The 18,643-nt window shown below is 51.7% G+C and overlaps 1 protein-coding gene across 3 annotated transcripts in view; it reads left to right on the top strand.

Annotated features, from left to right (window-relative positions):
* The window catches only part of PBX3 (PBX homeobox 3), a 101,033-nt gene that overhangs the window by 33,892 nt on the left and 48,498 nt on the right, over positions 1–18,643 (top strand). The window lies entirely within an intron of this gene.

Here is an 18,643-nt window from a genome sequence, read left to right as displayed (position 1 = left end):
TGCAGTGCCATCCCAGCTGTCTCCCTGTGCAGTGCCATCCCAATGTCCCCCTGTGCTCCACCCCCCCCTGTGCAGTGCCACCCGCGTCTCCCTTGTGTGCAGTGCCACCCCAATGTCCCCCTGTGCAGTGCCATCCCATGCCCCTGTGCAGTGCCAGTTCCCTGTGCAGTGCCATCCCAATGTCCCCCCTGTGCAGTGCCACCCCAATGTCCCCCTGTGCAGTGCCATCCCAGCCCCTGGCTCACTGCTCCTTGGATCACCTCAGCCTCTCTGCCCTGCGGCCAGGCCATTCCTCACAAAGGTTCTGTGCAGGGAAAGGGGCTCCCAGTGCAGCCTCCAAAGGTGTGTTCTGCCTGCACTCACCTCCTGTGTGACTGAAGCCCCAGCCTTTGCTCCCTGAGTATTTTGCTGAGAATGAGAGGCTCATGGAGAGCTCTTGGAGAATGTCTCCACAGTCCGGTTGCACAGGGCAGGGATGGTAGGAGTGTGCTCCTAAGAAACTTTGTTTTTTCTCTAAGCAACTGTTACGTGACTGTGACCAGGATGTGGGATCAGAATGTGTGGGAGCTCAGTCCCTGCAGTCAGCTGGGGCAGGGCTCCAGCCGTGCTGGCAGGTAGGGCTGGGCACTCCTGCTCTCCAGTGGCACAGGCATTGCTGGGGATATCAATTCCATTTCCTACAGTTAATAACTCAGCATCCCTGTGCACAAGGGCACCAGAATAAAAGAGGGGAAAGGACATTTTTGGAACAGAGGGCTTCAGTCAGCTGGCTTATCAAAGCTGGAGGAGTGTTACAGGGGCTGGAAACTACCTTAGAATTAACTTCATTGGGTTTTAGATCAGGACTCATCTCCTCTGGAAAAAACATGCATATAATCCCCATTGTGTGTCTCATCATAATCCTCCTCCTCGTCTTTCAAAGGCAGTGAAAGGTACAGAACAGCAGCAGTGCTCCCAGAATAGCGGAAATTTTCTGTAGGATTTTGTGGTTTGTCATATGTGTGGGCACCTGCCAGGCCCCCACGCTCCCCCGCTCCGCATGTGACGTCCTGACAGCGGGGCTTGGTCGCTAACCATCCCTTGTTCCCAGCTAAAAAGACTGGAAGAATTAACATTCCTCACAATTATCCAACCATCTTAATTACTTGCCTGATATTCTGTCTCGATATTAGCTGCCCAAATCATGTTGGGATTTTCCAGACACAACTTCTGGCCAGTTTGTTAGCCAAGGGACTAAAAAGGAAGTATAAAATCAGAGTAAAAATTGCTGCCATGCTCTGGGTAATATTCCAGCTGAGCCTGGCAGTGCTGGTAGCTCCTTGTGCCCAGTGCCAAAGGCATGAGGAGGGACGGGGAGGCGACGCCATACCGGAAGCATGGCACACGCTCCAGGAGCTCCAGGAGCCACAGCTCTGCTGAAGTTCAGCCCATGTCCTGCCCCTGCCCTGCCCCAGTGCCCGGCTGTGGGAGCAGGGCTGGGAACAGGCAGCACAGCACAGTGCCCAGCCCCTGCCCCCAGCAGCCAGCCCCGGGAGCAGTGCTGCCTGTGCAGCCAGGCTGTTCACACCAGGATGCTCCTGCACATTAACATGCCGGGCGTGAGATATTCTGTATCATCTCGCCCCCATCCTGCCTTACTGACTGCAGGAAAAGGCCATTTTTTATCAGTTTCTGCTTTAGTGAAGCAAAAGGTCCTTTGGTTCCCATCCACTGTCTCAAAATGCAGAGTGTGTCATTGAAGAAAGCTCACAGGTCAATCAAATGCCCCTGGAACTTTCTTCTTCAGCCAGGACATCTCCATCCTTCTGGCTGCAGGAGTTGCAACAAAAGCCCAGCTTGACTCTGGGTAGTTTATGTTGTACCACAAATGTCCAATAAAGGTTTGTCATCACAGGAGCTCTGTAAGCAGAAGGACACGGGTAATAGTTTACTGCTCTTGTGCTGTCTGGTGCCATTGATTAGCAGGTTCCATGCTAGTAATGAAATTTTACAGGTTGGTCATTTAAATGCAGGTTAGAATTAATTTTGATCCAACTGGAAAAGTATCAGATGCTGGTCAGCCTGCCTTTTTCCCCTCAGTGATACACTGAGTGACAGAAGGCCCAACAGCCCTGATTAGGCAATAGTTTACTCATCAGAAGGTTATTAATCACAGGGGCTTTGACCCCAGTGTGGGGGCAGTGGATGGAGGGGTTTGGGCGGAAAGGGAGCATGGCAGTGGTGCTACGGCATCATCCCTGCCAGTGCTTCCATTTCTCACGCCCTGAACCCTTGGTGTGATAGAGGAGAGCTGCAGCAGGTCTCCCTGTGCCTTTGTTCTGGGATGAGCACACGGCTGCTCTGGCAGCGATGGTGATCAATGAGCGGCGCCTGGAATCACCCCGGCGTGGAGGGAGCGCGCCGCAGGGCCATCCCCCGAGAGCGCCGTGCTTGAAGCCAACGAGGAGGGAGACAGACAGGTTGTTTGAGAAAATTCCCTTTAGACCAAACACTGATGCTGAGCTGAGCTACAAACGCTTCTGCTGTACGGAGTGCAACTTTATCAGTGTTCTGGGTTAAGTGCTGCTCCTGGAATGCACCGCGCGCTCTGCCTGCTGCCTCCGCCGGCCGCGTCCTCCCTCAGCGCGGCAGCACCAACTGTGCAGCCAGTCCGACTCTTACTGCACTAATTAATTACTGCATTTTTCAATGCACATTTTAATCTTTATTTTTATTTTTGTGGGAATTGTCCCCTTGTTAGTGCCCCAGAAGGGGTGAGTCAGTGTGTGCCAGGGAGGGGCAGAGGGACAGTTCCCCATGGAGCAGCGGTGGCCCTGCGCCGCAGGGCACGCTGTGCTCTGCCGCCTGCAGGATGCCCACTCGGGGGCACAGCGGGCACGAGTCACAGCTGGAGACGTAGGGTTTTCAGTGATTCAGTGTGTCTTCAATGAATTTAACAATCGTGTGCAAGTGCTTCCTCTTTAGAATGACCTTGTTGGCAGTTTCCTCCAGTATCAGACGCAAATCCAGTACCAGCTCACGTCTTCCATGGAAAATGCAGTATTGTAGAGCCATTTCAACATTTACTTCAGGAATTAGGGGATATCCAATTAAATGTTTGGCATCTGCAGTATGCAAGTTTTGGTGTAATGATATAAAAAATGTGAAATGTTAATATAAGGTTAATTTTGACCAATTCAACAGCTTGCTTTTAAGTTTCCCATTGACAGTCAAACTGCAGGGTTTAGTGCTAAGCTCCACATTGCAGCTTATCTCTCCTTAATTAAAATTAAAATGTGAGCAACAACACAGAGATATTTTGCAGCATCCTGGAAGAGGAGAAGCAGAAGCTCGAGTGATGGTTGTTTAATAAGGTTATAATTGGAGAGTTAAAGCCTTGTGATCTATGTGCAGACTGGTTTGGTGCTGGTGCGGCTCTGTGGCAGGCGAGCCCCAGGTGCCTGGCCAAGCATCCCTCGCCGACATCTGGAACCAGTTGCAATACATCACTGTCAAAACTGCTTTCTATACGTATCTGCATTTACACATTAGTTACTCACGCAGCACTCATCAAAAAAGCTGAACAATCTTGACACGGTGTCCCTGGTGGAACGACAAAGGTGAACCGAAGTTGGGAGGCAGTGTCTCGCGTCACTGTCTGCTGAGCTTTTACAACAGGAAGCCTGATTAAAACTGAAAGGAAAAATTTATCGTCAGCTTCTGCTTTGTATCATTTTCACCTACAAAAAGAGTATTTTGTTTCATACAAAGCAGTTGATAATGGGGCCAGAGGTGCTCTTCACTTTCACCACTCCCTTCCTTGCAGTGGTGCTTTGCCAGACTGGTCATCATGCAGGGCTTCGGACAGGCTTTGGTGTCTGATTATCCACAGAATTCCCTCTTTCTTGCCCAGCTCTTGCTCTGAATTACAGAACCCATCCATGGTTCATTCGGGTTTGTTGCACAGGGCCTGATGGAACACGGACTGAGTAAGTCCAGGCAGGGTGTTGGTGTCACTGAAGGGAGTGTGCTCCACTTGTAGCAGTGCTTGTGTCTGCTGGCAGGCTGGGAGCTGCAGAGCAGGAAAGAAAATAACTGAAAACTTCCTTGGGAGTTCAGGGATTAGGAGTTAATTAGGAGTTAAAAGTAAACATGTTGAGGAACCAGAATGACCTAAGAATGGAGCTCCCTGGTGTCCTTTAGGATGGGAACCAATGGCTTTGGTGAAACAGGGGGTCTCACTTGCTGCAAGGTTCAAGGAGAGGCAATGCAGTGTGTTTATTTTCCCCTGTGAAAATGGCAAGTGTGCCCTCACAGTGAGAGCTCTGGCTGTGTGTGCCAGGGCAGCCTGGCAGTGAGTGCTGCTGTTCCCTTCGCTCTGCCTCACTCGAGGGGCTCGGGGAGCTCCTGCACAGGAGTATATAGAGCATGGAGTTACTTAGTTTAGTTCTTTTCTCTGGGAAGACAGAGAATATGAGAATATGAGAAGAATATGGAATATGAGAAGAACAACTCATTTTTCAGAGTTGCCTCGGCTGTGGCATTGATGGTGCAGGATGTTTCATGACTTGCTGTTTTCATTAGACATGTCCAGAACTCTGGAGATGGCGATGAAGTGTCTCTCTAACTCATGGTTACTCCAGTAACCAGACAAACATGAAATATTGCAAAAGTTGGGAGCTGGAGGTGCTTTATCTTTAGTGATTTCACCTCTTTGTGTATTTGTAACATTTCTGAGTGGTGTTTTTGGCAAGGTATTTGTAACCTCTGCATGGAAAAGCCCAAGAGATTCTGGTCAGGGTTCAGTCCTGTTTTAGCTGATAGTGAGCAAAGTCAAGTGCTGTGTGAAAGGTGCATGTCATCACCTCAGTGCCCTGGGTGCCACGTGCTGTGCACGCGCAGGTGATGTTCAGTGCTCCAGGAGTCTCAGCATGTGCAGAGCCACAGGTACAGGTGATCCCAGTGCTTAAAATGGAACCAGGACAGACCCAGATGTGCTGATCATGGCTTCTGGTGGGGCTGATAATCTTTCCTCAGGATGCTGACAAAAATGGCATTATCTGGGTTTTACAGATGGGCAGAATGTGATGAAATCAGAGTTCATTTTAAAGAAAACAAAAATAACTGAAGTACGCGGATTGACTTCATTCAGCTGCTTGTCTCAGCTCTGTACTCCAGTACCACAAGCTTTGCTGAAAGCAAACAAAATCAGTGCCCAATGAGCCCAGACTGGAATTCCAAACAATAGCAACTCCGAATCAATCTGATTTCCTCCAGGCTTTACCTTCAGTGCAAGACCTGACTTCGCAGAATCAGGACAAAACGTGAGTGATGCATGAAATGAAAATTTCCTGCCTGGTGTTTAGAATAAAAACAGCCTAAGGCGTGAGGCTGCTGCAGCATGTGGCTCACATGTGGCTCACATGCAGCCAGAGGAAAGAGCCAGGCCCAGGCATCTGCCTGCAGAAACCATCCTCTTGTGGACAAGTTCCCGGTTATGTTTTATCTCCTTTGGGACCTCTGGAGCAGCTCAGCGATTAGACTGATTTTATCATCTCACCTCCATGGAGGACGGCTCAGGGAGGTGGCTTTGGGGTGGCAGGACAGCATTCACAGACCCTGTTCTGCCTTAGTGACAGCGCTGGGGTGTCTGTGTGGGGCTGGCAGAGGAATAGACAGTGGCCTCAGTCCTGCTCCCGTGTGCAGTGTCACCTCCTGACACCACGGACATGCAAATGCCCATAGAGGCTGACCTTCTCCATCCTTCTGGCAAGCGGAAGTGAAAAGCTTTCAAGAACTTGCTTTTAGTTGAGAATCCTGGATAAAATGTATTTCTTGGCTAAAAATCCATGTGCACTCATTACTGCCACAAATAGGGTTAAAGAATCAACCCAAAGCATAGGGATCTCCTGATCAGCTGGGAGCTGATGGCTCCAGCGCTGTCCCTGCTGGTGAGGAGCAGCAGATGCTGAAGGAGCAGGTCACAGGTCAGGTGTGCAGGGAGGACCCTTGTGACACACTGCCCGAGGCTGGGGCTGTGAGCAGGGAGTCCTGAGCAGGAGGTCACCCCACGGGTCACAGGCACTGCCCAGGCTCTGCTGGGCCCCTCTGCTGCCCTGTCCCTGTGTGTGCACAGCCTCCCTTGGCCCCACAGCTTCTCCCCTGGCGGGGAGCAAGTCAGGACGTGATCCACATGTGGCAACCTCTGGCTCTGCTGGCGGTGCCAAGCCAGCCCTGCTGAGCAGGATGCTCAGATGGCCCCAGCTCCACTGCTGCACCTGGGGCACCTCATCCCCCTGGGGCTGGGAGAGCCCCCTGGGCACCGGTGCCCCTTGAGCAGGAATCTCCTGCCCCATGCAGCCTCAGCCCCAGGTTTTAGTATGAATTAAGGGTAAAACTCCTTCTCTGCCACAGAAAAAACTACCTCCATTTTTCAGAGAGCCTCTGTTTATATAGTTTATGGGAGAAGAGGGCTCTTAATATTTCAGTGTCATGACCATAAAATGAAAAGGTTACTGCTTGCTGCAAAGGCTTGCTTGGATCCAGCACCAATTAATTTTCAATCTGAAATATATGTCTCCTGGCCGTCTCACAACAGCCGGGAGCGGGAGGTTCCTCTTTAACACATTTGAGCCACAAACCCGGTTAAAGGATTAGCCAGCTTTTTCCATGCTGTTTTGTTCGCCCCCGTTGGGGATTCCCATTATCCTTGATAGACTGTTAGCCCTGACAGTGGGATATGACAGTGTGAGTTTTCCTCCTTCTCGCCGTGGTGGCCACAAAAGGCTGCTCGGACCTCGGCTCTCATTTCCATTCCGGGTACAGCGGCAGCATATGCTAAAGGCAGCGTAGCTGTGCTGAGCTGCTCCTGCAGAATCATCCGCAATGGTTTAATTTCTCTGTGCACGGCAGCCCCGGAGCTGGGCAGAGCTGCCAGCCTGCCCTCCCCTGCTCCGGGTAACGTCCGGGGGCACAGCGAGGCTTAGAGCCGAACCAGGGCTTTGCAAACACACGCTGACTTTGTGGAGGGTGGATGAGCTTCTCTTTATCTTTATTTATTAATAAAAGATGGAATGCCTTGGGAAACAAAAGGTTTTAATGGCTGGTGCTCGGTATCCTTGACAACAATCCCCAAAGAATATTACATTAGGGCACCAGAGAACTTTTAAAAATAAGTAATGGAATTCCGTCTCTGTTATGCTTTTAGTAGTCATTTCGGCCATGGTGCAGCGAGGTCATAAGCTGAGCTCAGTGAAGGGAGCCAGAACACGAAATGATGCTGAGAGAACGTCTGGGAGATGAGAGGTACAGAATTACAAGCGAAAGTGCAGGCCTGCTGAGGCAATTACAGCTTAATGGGGTCATTTGGAAGGCAATTGCCAGGGGTTAATGTAGTATGGAGAGATGAGGTGAGATTGAAGTGAAATTTGGGGCTGGAAATGTGTTAAGATGAAAGATCAGAGTGCAGCAGATTCTGCAGTGCAGAAGGTTTATATCATGCAAAAAATTTGAGAAAAATGTAAAACTAGTAGCCAGATGTTTCAAAATAAATAAATAAAACCTTAAGTAAATGCTTTTAAAAAGTGAAATAGCTGCATCAAAACACCCTGTGCTGGGAGGGGTGGCAGTGAGCACGGCAGGGTTTGATATCTCAGAAAAGGGCTGGTTTGGAGCAAAAGTTGTGTTGCATTTGCACATATGCCCAGACAATGTGGTTCCTTATTGACACGACAGAGTGCCTGATGAAACGCTGACTGCTCGCTCAGCTGTTGTGCCTTGTTTTGAAAAATCCATTGTTTTCAAACAAAACGCGAGCAACAGTCCTCTATACACATATTTTGATATATTTGCAATGGATTCATCACATTATCTTTTCAGGCATTAAAATAATACTCATAAGATGTCAAAATATTGCAGGAATGTAAGCTAGCATTCTTTGAGAGTGGGTATTTGGGTTCTGAGAAGTATTCTTAAATATTACAGGTGTTTAAATTAAAAATGTCAAGCCATGAAGGCATAATGGAAGTAATCATTTTTACACAGTTTTAAGCCCCGGTGTTGGAGAAAGCTCTGCATTCCAGACTATTGTGAGGGAGCGAGTTCATAAGCATTCAGAGGACAAAAGAGATCATTATGCTTTGTTACCTCAGCCAGTTCATTACCTTAATTGCTGAGCGTAATCCAGTCTTGGAAGAAAACTCTGGGGCTTTGAGGAGATCAGCGCTGGCACCCTGTGACACAGAAAATGGGAGCCCTTTCCTGCTCCGCGGCCACTCCAGGCGCGCTAAACCTTGATCAAAGGCTGAACTTCTCCGAGGCTCGGCCATGTGAAAATCCCCCGGAGCGGTGCCGGGCGCTGAACCGTGATGGAGCCGCGGGCTCGGCCGCGCTCCCGCCGCAGCGCGACCGTCCCGCATGGCTGCGCGGGAGCGGCGCGGCCCGGCCCGGCACGGCACGGCACGGCACGGTCTGAACGTCTGAACGTCTGAATCCCCTGCCTTCCTGCGCAGGGATGGCACCGCGGCCGTAGCCCCGCACGGCACGGCACGGCACGGCACGGCACGGCTCCCCGGGCAGGACGGCCCTGCACGGCCCGGCACGGCACGGCACGGCACGGCACGGCACGGCACGGCACGGCACGGCACGGCACGGCACGGCCCTGCACGGCCCGGCATGGCACGGCCCGGCACGGCCCGGCCCGGCACGGCCCGGCCCGGCACGGCACGGCACGGCACGGCACGGCTTCCCCGGCAGGACGGCCCCGGCGATGCCCGCAGCCGCCGCTGCCCAGCCCCGGCGGCCCCAGGCGAGGAGGGGCCGGCGCTGGGCTCCCGAGCGATGCCGGGGCGTTGCTGGGGAAGATCAGATTTATTGTAAATGCATTGGAGCAGGGGTTTTACCCGTGTTTCTCTGGGTGCGTGCGCTTTGTATCTGGTTATCCAAGCTGATGATATGGGCATTCCCCCCCGTACAGTTGCATATATTAAGGCTTTTAAGAAATATAGTAAAACAAAAAATATGACCTTTAAAAGCATGGTTGAGTTGCATTCATTTTATAACCATCAAAGCAACTCTTTACTGTTGTAAGGTAGAAAAATCAATGATGCAATCTTTTTCCTTTTGCCTCGTGCAATCCGTAATTGAAATGGAAAATCAAATGAACGGCTAACAGATAATTGTTTTATCAATATTCCCTGCCTGCCCTACAAGGGTCAGCCTAGAATGATCATGAGCCACGGATATGATGAGGACAAAATGTGAAATTGAACAGCAAGGAGGCAATAAATCAACCTTGACAAGAAAGAGTGACCAGCATGTAGCTCTTGTAGGCAGCTTTTGGGACACTTTTTGTCTCAGGTGTCTGCACTGATTTAAAAATGTGAGAATATAATATTTGAAGCTCTACCAGTGGGTAAACAACTGCAGACTATTTCTAGGTTAAGGCATCATCAAAGCAAACACACTACGGCTGAAAAAATGAGTATATTGGGGCATAGTAGGAAAAATCCCACAGTAAAACAACAGGGGAATAGCAGAATATTCTGGGGCTGTGGCAAGAAATTCTCCCTCTTCCTATCTGGTCTACAAAACTAAAAAAGATAGTAAATATATTAAAATGCATTTTTCAGGCTGCTCTTTTGCTGCTCCATTGGGCATGAAAAACGCTTTCCATTGTATTTCTGGTATTTTGGGAGCTCCTTGATCCCGGTGCTGGAGCAGCCTGTCTCCTGCCTGGAGGCCCATCTGATAAGGGACATTTTGGCATAATGGTCCCAGCTGTGGGCAGGGGAGGTGTCAGGGGATAGGGACAGGTAACGCTTCTCCTCACAGGCCCCTTTGCTCATCATTTGATCCTTCAATTCTTCCACTGAAGTCTGGACAGGTTTTTGCTATAATTTTGAAAGCCGCTGCTCTAAAAGAATGAAGTCTGTGTGCGTTTCCTCACGCTGACACTAAAAGGCAGCTCTGAGCAAACACCACCAAGGGCTGGAGCCCCAGCCAGGCCCCTCTGAGCCTGGGGCAGGTCCTCAGCTGGTGCCAGCTGTGCAGCCACAATCACTGAGCCAGGGCCAGCCCTCTAGGTTTGCACAGGCTGTGCTTCTCCGCTGGACTAGTGCCGCTGTTGGTGCGGAGGCACTGGGAAATGGTGTCAGAGCAGACTCACCGAAGGTGCCAGGGCTCAGGTTAAAAGCCTGGAAAGGCTGAGTCCCCCTGGAGCTTGGGGAGCCTGGGCAGGATCCACGGGGGCTCCTGTGCCCCCGGGCTGGGCTGTCCTGGGGAATCCACCACGGCCATCCCAGGGGCTGGGAGCCATGTGAGGTCCTGTTCTCGCTTCAGCTGCAGGACAGAGATGTTGGGGTCCCTCAGAGCAGCAGCTGGTCTGCCCACTGTGCTCCTGCTCCCTTCTCTGGGCTCCATGTGTGGGAATCCACCTACCCACGCTATGCCATGCCATGCCATGCCATGCCATGCCATGCCATGCCATGCCATGCCATGCCATGCCATGCCATCCCATCCCACCCCATCCCATCCCATCCCTCCATCAGCAGAGGTTTAGCAGAGGCTGGTTTGGGTGCAGTGTGCCTCTGAAGGATGCCAGGCTGGGAAACCATGCTGAAAGCTTTATTTTTAACCTTGGCTCTCCTGTCCCGTGGTGTCCCTGGGGAGGAGGGGGTCTGGCGCACTCGTGGTCTTGGAAACAGCAATATCAGGAACCCAGCAAAATAGGTTGCCAGCATGGAGAATATTTTTTATTTTAAGCACAGTATTTTAAACACACCATGTCCTCCTTCCCCGGGGGCAAGGCTGAGAGACTTTAAAACTATTTTTTACAATTGGTTTTTCAAATTCATTTCTCATCAGGCCTTTTCCCACAGACAGTGAGGTGTGGTGCTGGCAGGCCCCCAGCCCCTGTCCCAGGGGGTTTGAGCAGCCGAGGGATGGAGCCAGGGGAGCCGTGCAGGGGCTGTCTCCTGCCCACAAAGGGGGACATCTCCAGAAAGCTGCTGGGCCAGGGGGCACAGCCCCTCACCCTGCACTGGGGTGTGTGCTGTGGCACCATGGGGCTGCCACCCTGAGAACAGCCCCGGCCGCCCCCTCCGGCCACCTTGGGGACACGGGAGTCCCCTCCCGCTTGCATCTCTGATGTAATGAAGTGTCAGCTGCTGCCATCACCGTCCTCCACGTCCTTGACACCCACACGGTTTAACCAAGAGTCTCTCCAATTTATCAGCAGTTAAAAATAGAGGGAAGGCTGCAAGGACAGTCCCTGCTCCCCAGGAGCTGGGGCGCGTGTGGGACTGTGACCTCTGTGCTGGGCCAGGACAGGGGACACCTCCCTCGTCCTGCTTGGCAAGAGCATTTCTGTCCTCCCTGGACGTGGCTCCCAGGGCTGAGGATGACACCAGCCGGGTGAGGGGATGTGTGGACACACACACAGACCAGCTCAGGCCATTGCAGGCAGGGAGTGCTCCCCCAGCAGTGCCTGCCCTGGATCCAGGTGTGCGGGCAGGAGCCGCGGCCTGGGAGCCTGCAATGCCCTAAATACATATTTACACCGTGCAGCTACTGGCTCCGAAGGAGCTGCTCAGGCTGCCAGGCTGCTAATCCACATTTAATGCCGCTGGTCTGTCAGGTGAAAACGTCGTGTGAAATGATCCCCACCACAGTTTCTGCTGCCTGGGGGCTGGGCACGCTCTGGGGCCATGTGTGTGAGCCTTGGCACATCTCTGGCCTGGCTGGAAACACAGGGAAGCCCAGCCTGGCCATGAGCATCCTCAGTCCCCAAAAGGCACCCCGGGGTCTGGCTGTGGGCCAGCATGACGGGTTTGGCTTGGAGAGCAACGGAGCTGGGGCTGAATGGGGAGGTTCCATCTCAGCACTCTGGGGCCTGTCCTTCCCATGGCCGGGGGTGCCAGTCCCATCACAGCAGCACCCGCTGGACTGCGTTCTTGGATTGAGGCTGTGCTTGTGTGCGAGCAGTCCCCTGCGTCTGGGCTGGGCAGGGACCTGCCTCCTTGTGGTTTGGGTTTGGAGGGAGCAGGATGGCGGCACATTTGTTTTTACTGACATTGATAAAATAATTTAGTTTCCTCCATGAATTAGATTTGGGGAATTTGAAACTTAACTCTGGTAGCGCTTCTTTCCCAATTTATTGCATATGCTTAAATAAACATGTTGAATTAACTTTATAAGGCTTGTAAAAACTACAGATAAAACCGCTCTAGAAAATCAACATTCTAAATCATGCTAAGTCTCTTCCCATTCTGCTCATCCTCTAGCAGGGCATTGACAAAAATATGAAATTGATTTGGTTGAAGGGTGTTAAAGAGCCGACAGCCAAATGTCACAAACAATGAATGGCTGCAGTGTTGAGAAAATCAATAGGGAGGTTAAAGCTGGGCTTGTGAAAGACTTGGCAGACTGCTCTGTTCCAGGAAGATATCTGTCTTCTGGCCTTGGTTGCATGATCAAAAGGAAAACTTGATAGGTTTAATGAAGGGAGATACTGTAAAACTGACAACAGAAATATAGACACTGTGGTAAACTGCAGTGCACATCAGCGAGTGGGGCTATTAGATACATTTTTCAGTCTGAAAAAATATTTATAGGTAAAGATGTCAAAAAAATATTAGTGCATTCCTCCATTTTTCCCCTCTTGTTCCCAACCACAGCCCTGTTTGTGTGGTGCAAACAAAGCTTTGGCTCTGGGTTTAATTGTACAACATGATGGCAAACGTATAGGGCAAAATAATTAGCATGATAATTAGCAAATTGTAATGTTTTCAAATAATTGCGTGATGAGATTGCAGAGCCAAAGTGAGACTGGAGTCTGTTCTTTACTTGGAGATGGTATTTCAGCGAATCATAAAGTGAAAACAAGTGTCTGCTCTATCAATTAAAGGTGAGGCCATGTGGCACCAACTCTCCATTGTCCAGCTGATGCCTTTCACACAGTCTCACTCTGCTCTTGATAAATACACAGCTGGCCTTAAAATCAGTTTTGGGAATATTACATCTGCAAATACAGATGAGGATGCCGGCCATTAAAAAAGGTTAATAATGTTAGATTCATTTTGATTCTGAAATCAGCTTGTAAACAGAATTTGCCCTGCTTTACACCTGACCTATTAGCAGTACTCTTATGTAACATTTCACATCATTAGAGAAAAACATTGCGTCAGGGCTGAGTTATTCCTTCCCACGTGTTTGTTTTCCAAACACTGCATCACACTTAAGCCTAAACTGTGTACAGTATTTGAAATAGCGTGGCCCCTTTGCAGAGTGTATTTCCCATCCCTGTGTTAGGCCTGAACGTTCCTTTCCCCAGCCTGGTTGGGCTCAGTGTCGCCTCTCAGTTCTGGGTATCCTGTCTCTCCTGTCTATCGAAGCTCCCTCTGTTTTTCTTCTTTTTTTTTTTCCTAGAAAAATGAACTCATTAGTTTAAAACTCCCAAATGCCACATTCGGCTCAAACAGCGAAGATGATAACCTGTAAAAAAAGAGGAGAAAAGAGAGAAGGAGGCTGGCAGGTTTTCTGCAAGTGGACGCTGTAATAAAAATGCCCCCTACTTTGTCGGGATGGGGTTTGGAGGGCTGCTGCCATATGTTACTTTCCTTTTTAGCTGGGATTATGCCATCATTATTGCTGATAAAAGCTGTTTACTGCCTTGGCAGAGGAGTGATGCTTGGCGCAGTTTGGGAGCCGCCATTCAGTTTACAGAGAAGTGCATTTAGTGCCAGATGCTGGGATCCAGGGGCTTTGTTATCTTTTCCCATTATTGGGATCATCCATTGTGTGGTTTTTTTGTCCTTTTAACTTAGCTCTGGCTTTGTTGTTTGTGTTTTGGATTCACTTGCTCTCAGGCAGGGTGACACGCAGGTTTTAGCTCACCGGGCAGCACTGGGTGCAGCCAGTGGCTCACAGGGACCATGGCTCTTCCTGGCACTGCTGCAGGATGTGATGAGTGTTGGTGTCCCAGCACCCTGTGGTGGGTACCCTGTCCTGGAGAAGGTGATGGTGGCTGTGGGGGAACCCAGGTGAGGAGCATCCTTGCATGGGAGTCAGCATGAGTGTTCCTAGAAACCTCAGTGCCCAGGGTCTGGCACAACCATGGGGCTGCAGTGAAGCAAGAAATGCAGAAAATGTCTAACTGAACGAGAACATCATATTTCAGTGTGAAGGTGGCATTGATTCATATGTAAATTCTCTGAGTGAGGACTAACAGAGCTGTTGGCCAGGCAGAAGTGCTGTCGGTGCCAGACTTTCCCTTAAAAACAGTTGTGGTGTCCACAGAGAATGGACCATATGTGGAATGGATCGTACTAAAAGCTGAGGGAGAAGAGGAGGCCAGCCATGCCAGGGTGGTGACCATGCCTCCGGGTACCTGCTCTGTGGGGGACACTGGGGCACCTCAGGGTGCTGCCCCCGTGGCCACACGAGCTGCCCTGGCAGCAGCCTGGTGCCGTGGGACACTGCCCACCCCAGATCCATGTCCCCAGGACCTGTCCCTGGGTGTGCCCGAGGCCAGCCCCCATGGCAGCACCAGCACCTTGGGTGAGTACTGCCTGCTGGGGCTCTTCCCTCAGTTTTTGTGGTGAGGAGGGGCAGTCATGGCCAGCATGGAGTGGTGGGGCTGTAAACCAGAGCTGGCACATGGGCTGGCCCCAGTGAGTGCCTCCACACCACTGGCCTGGGTGGCCTCTTCCCATCCAGGCATCCTCTGCTTCCAACTGGGAATCGGGCTGGATGTGTCTGGAAATCTCTCCCTTACTGGAGACACCTCCTGACCCACAGCCCTTGTGCTGTGTTTGGGGCTCCTTGGGCACGCTGGGTGTGGGTCCGGGGGCTCGGGTGACCCCTGTGCCACTGCCCTTGGCCCCTTGGCCCCGTCCCGTGCTGGGTGAGCCGGCAGAGCCGCGGTGTGGGGCTGTTGTGGAGCTCCCCTTCACCTCCTCTGCTCCCGTATTCTTTGGGGAAGAGGCTGTGACCTTATTTCTCCTGCTAAGAGAGATGCATCTGGAACCAAATGAGGGCAGTAAAGTATAATAGAAGGCTTTACAAATGAAAGTTTTGTTTCTGCTGGTGCAATACCTTGTTTCCCCCTCTTGTATCCTGGGAAATCAGGCTGATCAATAGTTCCCATTTCAGCACAACTGCAGCCAGCATTACAACTGTATAAAATTTATAACATTGTCTGCTGTAAATTTTAATTGGAAAAGCCTCGTAGCTTCACCCTCGATCTTTGCACCTTTAAACGTATTTGATTTTTAAAAATCAAACAAATTTACAGTGTATAACATTGTGTCACACGCTTTGTATTGACGGTGCAATAGCAGTAGCACAAACCCACCTTCCTGCTGGAAGAGAAAATGGCTGTAAAATACCTGGCAAAGGTCGGGAGCGTGATGAGGATGTGTTTGGGAGCCAACAAGGCCGTGGTGCCAGGCAGGTGCCGACGGGAGGGATCCCGGTCCCGGTCCTCGTGTGGTGCCGCAGCCTCGCCGCCGCCCCGAGCAGCCGCAGAGAACACGGCGCCTTCAGCACAGCTTTATTTCTGTCACAGGTCAGGCTTAAAATGCTGTGTGATACAGTTATTGACTCTAATCTGGGCATAAACACAAGTCCTCAAGCACCAGCCCAATTAATAATTTGCATAATTAACACGCATATTAAATAGGGACTGGCCCTGCATCTGTATTCGCGGTGATCGGGGTAATGAGGGCTAGCGGAGCGGCGCCTCGGGCTGGCGGGAGCAGACGTGTGGCAGTAGTAATTTTTGCTTGGATTGACAACTGCTAGACAAGCAGTCCCAGCATAAAACTAAACCCCGTTTGGCAGAATTAATCGTTGACAAACTGCTCTTAAAGCTGTAACATTGTTTCTGTCAGTTGTTCGGTTTGATGTCACTGTTAGACATAATAAATCAATAGTGTCAGAATTTGGTAATGTTTATAGCTAGCAAGGTTTATTATTTCATATGACTGTCATGTACAAATCGTGGTATCATGGCTGCCTCTAAATTATCAAAGGCACAATATTGCTGAAATAGATTTCTTAAATTCCTTCTCCAATTAATCCTGTTGATTGTTAGCTGCGATGGAGCCCACTCGTGTTTTGGCAGGGGTGAGTTTTTTCTCTGGACATTTTTTAGAGACAAGTTTGAGCCATTGTACACAGCAGGATTTATTGCTGCTGTCTCCAGCCCGGGCAGCAGCTCTCTGCTTTATGGACCTCACTTCTCCTGCTCCAGTCACAGTTTCCAGGCTGCCAGTGAAGCCAGTGTGGGGTGGGCACAGCCGGAATGTCCTGATCCCAGCGGGCTTGAAATCCCACTCCATGAGAGAGGGCCAGCCCTGGGATGGGGGCAAGACTCCTGCTCTCACCTGGGGCCATGCTGGGATGTGCAGGTGTGTGTGCACGGGGGTGTTTGTGCTTGTCTGGAGAACAAACTGACGGTGTGAGAGCACCATGTGCATTTGGTGGTGCTGAGACCCCTCCCGTGGGTCACCCCACGCTGGGGTCCCGGGAAGGACAGTCCCTCTGCTGTGTCATGGCCACGAGCCATGCACCACACACTGCCCCACAGCTCCACGGGCGCCAGGGGTGACTCTGTGCTCAGCCTTCCCCTGCTCTCCTGGCACCATCTCACCCCAAACACCGCGGTTTGACCCATCACACCTCTCTGATTGTTGCACATCCCCTGGGACCCCTCCTGCACCCAAAGGGACAGGACAGTCCCTGGGCTGGGCTAAAACTGTCCCCTCACCAAGGCAGTGCATATAAATTACAACAATAAATTACTGCAGCCCCAGGGTAAAGGAAGCATCAAGTTATGACTTTTACATGAGTATTTAGTCAGCCATTCAATAAAAAATAGGTCTTCCAGTTGCACAGTACCATTTATCAGCTCCATATTTATTATTTATCATAGCTACACATGATGCAAATGTGAATTACCTCGCTGCTCTTCCAAGGAACACTTGCTTTTATAGAAATGTAAACATATATAACACAGTTTGTGGAGTCAGAGACCCAGCTTTGAAAGGAAAGAGAAATTAAGGATGCAGATTTTATTTTTGCTTTCATTTCTATGTGATAAATTGTCCTTCTAAAGGTCATTTCCAGGAGTAACTTTCCCTAACTTTGCTGCTCTGCAGGCAGCTCTGAGAAAGGATGTGTGGGGATGCTCAGTGCCCACTGATGCCCCGACAGAGGAGATACCGTGGGGTCACAGCTCTTCTGTCTGTGGACAAAACTCTTTTGTAGGTGTTGCATGGCTCCTGGAGAGGGCTGATCCTGATGCCACTGCAGGGCTGGGTTATCTGTGCCCAGTGGGGCTCACCAAAACCAGACCTGGAACACTGCAGGGCTGGCCAAGGGTGGCCAAGGTTGGGGAGCAGTGGCTGGAGGGTGGGTCAGAGGGCTTTGTCCACTCTGGGTGCTCCCATCCCCAGATCAATCCTCTCACCCGGTGGCAATCATTCATAGGCAGGAAATACCTGCAGTCATTAAAATTCCTCCCACATTTATTCCACCTCTGGTAGTCTATAAAGTGATTTCAATTCCAAAAGAGGGATTTGAAGATTTCTTCTCTGCTTCATGTTTCTAGAGTTTCTGGGGTCCTACAGGGAATTTCAGGCATGGAAGTATTTCACTTACATGAATTGCCTTTCAGTTTCAAAATTCCTTTTACATCTGGGAACCCCTTCCCAGTGCAGGGCTGAGGGGCAGGGGCAGGCCAGGCTGCTGTGCCAGGTGTGACAGGGGTCTGGGACAGAGGGTGACAAGGGTCTGGGACACCAGCGTGGCGCAGCAGCCAGAGCAGGGGCGCAGATGGGCATGACACTACTGTGGCCTTGTGTGGGCACCAGGACGTACTGATCTGGGCCTCCACTTGTGAAGCCCCTGCTCCTCCTCTGGGGACTGTCCCCTGTCTGTCACAATGACCCCGCATCATGCCAGGGCAGGTGCCCCCTTGGCTGCAGGGCCAGCACGTCCCTGGGTGCTCCTGCCCCGTGGGTCACTCCTGCTCCTCACCATGGGAATGGCATCTGGAGCTGGGTGCTGCCCTCCCAGACATGGCTGTGTCCCCAGGGACAGGCCGGAGAGCTTTCCTTCTTTGTCTGCATCAAGAGATGTAAAATGTCCTTTAGGACAGGAACTAATTGCTAAGAGCTGAACTCGGTACAAAGCTGAAGGGTTCCAGGTCACAGCCCTGGGGCACGGCGGGGTCTGTGCCTCAGCCCAGGGTCTGTCCCAGGCACTGTCCCCTCAGCCCCTGGGTGCCCTGGTTCCTCTGGCGGCAGCGGCAGGGCGGTCGCCGGCAGCATCTGCTGCCCGGCCGCAGGGGATGCACCGGTCCGCCGGCAGCAGGGGGGGGCCCCGGCCCGCAATGCTGGGCCGGTGCCGCAGCAGGCCCGGCAGCAGGGGAGGCCTCGGCCCGGCCCGGCAGCAGGGGATGCAGGGCTCGTGTCCGGCCCGGCAGCAGGGGATGCAGGGGATGCGGGCCCGGCCCGGCAGCAGGCCGGCAGCAGGGGATGCAGGGCTCGGTCCGGCCCGGCAGCAGGGGATGCTGGGCTCGGCCCGGCCCGGCAGCAGGGGATGCTGGGCTCGGTCGGCCCGGCAGCGGGGATGCTGGGCTCGGTCCGGCCCGGCAGCAGGG

The sequence above is a fragment of the Camarhynchus parvulus genome, chromosome 17 (assembly GCF_901933205.1).
Source record: "Camarhynchus parvulus chromosome 17, STF_HiC, whole genome shotgun sequence".
NCBI classification, from domain to species: Eukaryota; Metazoa; Chordata; class Aves; order Passeriformes; family Thraupidae; genus Camarhynchus; species Camarhynchus parvulus.
This window is presented reverse-complemented; position numbering and strand designations above follow the sequence as displayed.